The sequence below is a fragment of the Eschrichtius robustus genome, chromosome 2, assembly GCF_028021215.1.
Source record: "Eschrichtius robustus isolate mEscRob2 chromosome 2, mEscRob2.pri, whole genome shotgun sequence".
In the NCBI taxonomy this organism is placed as follows: Eukaryota; Metazoa; Chordata; class Mammalia; order Artiodactyla; family Eschrichtiidae; genus Eschrichtius; species Eschrichtius robustus.
Genome location: NC_090825.1, coordinates 39825243 through 39829217, shown reverse-complemented (window position 1 = coordinate 39829217; position 3975 = coordinate 39825243).

Below are 3975 nucleotides of genomic sequence, written 5' to 3'. Positions count from 1 at the left end.
GAACTCTAAATACTCTTCCTTGTATGAAGGATAGACAATAAAACTGCCACCCATGGCTTTGAATTTTCTTTTGTCTCTGCTCTCTACAGCTATACTCCCTCATAGTTTCAATGATGACTGAGATGTCAATTTTTAGATAAGGTAAAAAGGCTTTATTGCCCTTTTGGTTGGTCAGAGCAGAAATGGAAAGAAAATTATTTTTGATTTTAAAGGTGATTTGCTTAAAATAAATTAGTTCAAAGTGTTTTTTTCTTTTCTTACAGCTAAATGTTTAAAAGACTGGTGAAAAGGAAGTGTGGTAATTTAGTAACTATAAGAGGACAAACCCCTTAACCCTCTGTAGATGTTACTTCAACATGATTTCTTGTGTTAATTTTTATAATTTAATATAAATTCAAAAAGATACAATTGCTTTAGATATTTATATTTAAGTTACAAGTATAAAAGCTCTACGGATAGTTGTAAGTCCAACCTCCCAAAATGTACTAATAATATCCAAATAAGGGTTAAAATGAGGATAAATTGCTTTTAAACATATAAGTGTATATTAAAAAAATTCTCTCCTTTTACAAAAAAGCATCGAATTGTAGGCAGCTAGATTGGAAGAGTTGCTTACATTATAAATAAATTATGCCTCCTGAATTTTAAATTAAAAAACCTTTTTTTTTTTGTTCTCTAATGCATGACACAATAATGTATAAGTGACAAACTTTGTTAATAGAAAATCCAGTTTTATAAGTACACAGTTTAATAAGGTAAGCATGAATGGGGGTATAATATTTTAAATGGAATAATACACTTATCTATTAAATAAATATAGTATTCCTTCACACTAAGAAGAGTAGGTAAAATAACATATATCCTTTCCAAGGTTTATAGTTAAAATTATCCAAAATGTCAGCAGTCAACTCAATTAGAAAATACCTCAACTGAATTAATTGAAAATAAATAGTTTAATGGATATGTGATTAGAACTTTAAGGAGGAACTCTCTTCTTCACAATCTAGCATCCACACAGAGGTCTCAGGGGTAACCACAATTTTATAGGCTGAAACAAAAAGTTTCTGATAATCAATTTATCAGAACTGAACAGTAGGGGACGATATTTCACCAGCTTGTGCAAAATCTTTCAACATTAAAACAGAAAAAAAGCCTTTAAGCGCGTGATATAGCTAGCCAAAAGTAAAACAAATCTGACAGATGATGATTAAATTAAACTACTTTTATTTAAAAATGTTTCCTTTTACTTGTTTATCAAAATCAGCTTTTGTTACTTGTAGAATGTTTGGCTCTATCTCATCAGCTTTTTTTTTTATATTTAGATTTTATTGGAAAGAAACACTTATCATTAGTGCTATTTCCACTACATCTTCCCAATTAGAATTCTCCATAGAGGAAGAATTTACATTAAAAGAGATTGATTTATATTGGAAATGTTTTATCCTCTAGCTTTGCCAAGAAAAAAAAAGCCAAGAGTTAAAAACATATCAGGAGGGGCAATGTCACTGATGACGTTTCAATGGAGTTTATATCAGTGCTTTCAATTCTATTCTATGTAATGCTCTGGGCAAAAATTAACCTTATCAAAATTACATTTTTTTAAATTGCGTTCCCAATAACAGAGAGAATTCAGGCAAAGAATGGTTCTAGAATTTTCACTGACTAGGTTGAATTTCACAAAATAAATGGCAGAACATAAATCCATATTTATATACAGATAAAAAGCAAGTGTATTATAGTAAAATATTCCCGAGTAGTTTTTGCATGCTTTTGAGGTTTGCTACATATTTCTAGCATGACATTGTCATGAAAACCAGAATTGGGAAATATATATGTTATTTTAAGTAGAGTGTATTTATTGGTTACAATTATGTGGTTTTGATATCAAGCATTTTAACTATATATAAATGAATAATTAAAATTAATTAGTAAAAGGTTTTAGCAGGAAATTTCATAATTCATATTTCTGTATTTTTTCTAGAAATAGGATTTCTATTTAATACTCCAAGAAATAATGCTGAAGTAATTGGAGTATGAAGCCTAATATATATCTTAGTTTTTTATCCATTTACTTAATGTGGATTAGAATCCTACTTTAAAAAATTACAAAATATAATGCATTGAGTGACTATATGAAGGCAAGTTCAGTAAATTGTTGTTAAAACAATGTTTCTGAGAGTTTAATTAATCATGGAATAATGAACAAATCGCATAATCTCTGTAAATCTTAATTTCTGTGATTGTCAAAGGCCCAGAAAACCAAATACAAATTTTACCCCCTTTATAAGTTTCTCAATGATTGGATTGATTTGTAGAGAGTATTTTCTTAGGAGATCTGATTTGGCTAAAAGAGAATTTTGCTGAAACAAATCATAGTACAATGCAAAGATCATTTACAGTACAAAAGTAGGATATGGTTTGAGAGGAATATCTCATACTGATCTGAGCTTAGCTGGAAAATAAACTAGACCTTAGAATTCGTTCTGAGTTTCACAATTAATGACACTTATATATGACTTGGATAATGAAAGGGATATAAAAGATCAATAAGGGTAAAAGATGATTAAACAAGGAAGAAAAAATATCTGGGCAGATGAATTAAGCAGTCCTCAAATGGCATGCCGTCCCTAACTTCTCTCATACCCGAGGATTTTGCAAACCAAGAAAAAAGATCCTGGACTAATAGTATTACATATAGGATTGATTTTAGACCTTGTCATCACAAAGATTTTATATACAACACAGTAGTAGATTGTGCTTTATCTTTGAAGATCTTTTCAACATACCAAACACAAAAGAACAACTACCTGGCATAATGAAGTTCATGGTCTCATTGAGCACCCATCAAATTCAAGGTGTTTGTCTAGTCCTACAGAAACCATCTGGCCCAAAACAACAACACAATAGAATCCCCTTCGCTATCCTAGGAGCATGTGAGCTTTGTTTTCTGAGCCACATGTGAATGTATGTGAAGAAGTTTAAAGGCACTAAAATAGAACTTTTAAATTACTATGAGTAAAAAATGAGTCATAGATTTAGTGCAGTTTTTCTCCATGGGAACAATTTTGCCCCTTACGGGACATTTAGCAATGTCTGGAAACATTTTTGGTTGCCATGACTTGAGAGGGGTGATGCTACTGGAAATTGGTGGGTAGAGTCCCAAGGATGGTACTAAATATCCTACAATGCACAAGACACCCCCTCCTTTCTCATAACAAAGTATTATCTGACCTACATATCAGTAGTGCCAGGGCTGAGAAATCCTGATTTACAGGGAAGAGAAGAATAGTCAGGAAAAAGATAATTCTCTCTGCTACCTTTGAGGTCAAGTGGAACAAAGGAGTAAAGAAATATGAACGACTCTTTGGCTGGAGACAGGTTGGTGAGCCCTGAGAAAAGCCCTATGGAGATTTTTCAAACAAACACTATGTGCTAAGAGATGTGATCCCGTACTGTGACTTACAAATCTTCAATAAAAGTACAATGTATCTGTTGTGCTTGATATCCCTCTAAAATCCTGTGCAGGGACTGAGTGTTGCAATTAAGGCTGTTGAGTCCATGAAGATGCAAGAGAACAAATGCTATTTTAGTCGATATTTAGTTGGTGCATGCTAACTCACTGATAGTTCAAGTATTGTTGTATTTTCACAATATTTGATAAATAATAACTATCTTGTACTCCCTAAGTGTTCTTGATGCTCTGACTACCCTCCATACCTCTCACAATCCAGCAAATAAAGGGATGATGTCTGACCCAGTTGGGGGCCCAAACTGGGCTCCAACACTAGGCCAGTGTCTTTTCAGATGGTTTTGTGTCCCTACTATACTGCGGTTAAATATTTTGAACTTCACTTGTTATACTCTTAATACAATCAAACCTCAGTCCTCCAAAGTAGGCACCTAAAGGACAACCTATGTAGGGGGTCATGGGGAGGGCAGTAAAAACCAGTTACTCTTTTATAAGTTTAGATTTTT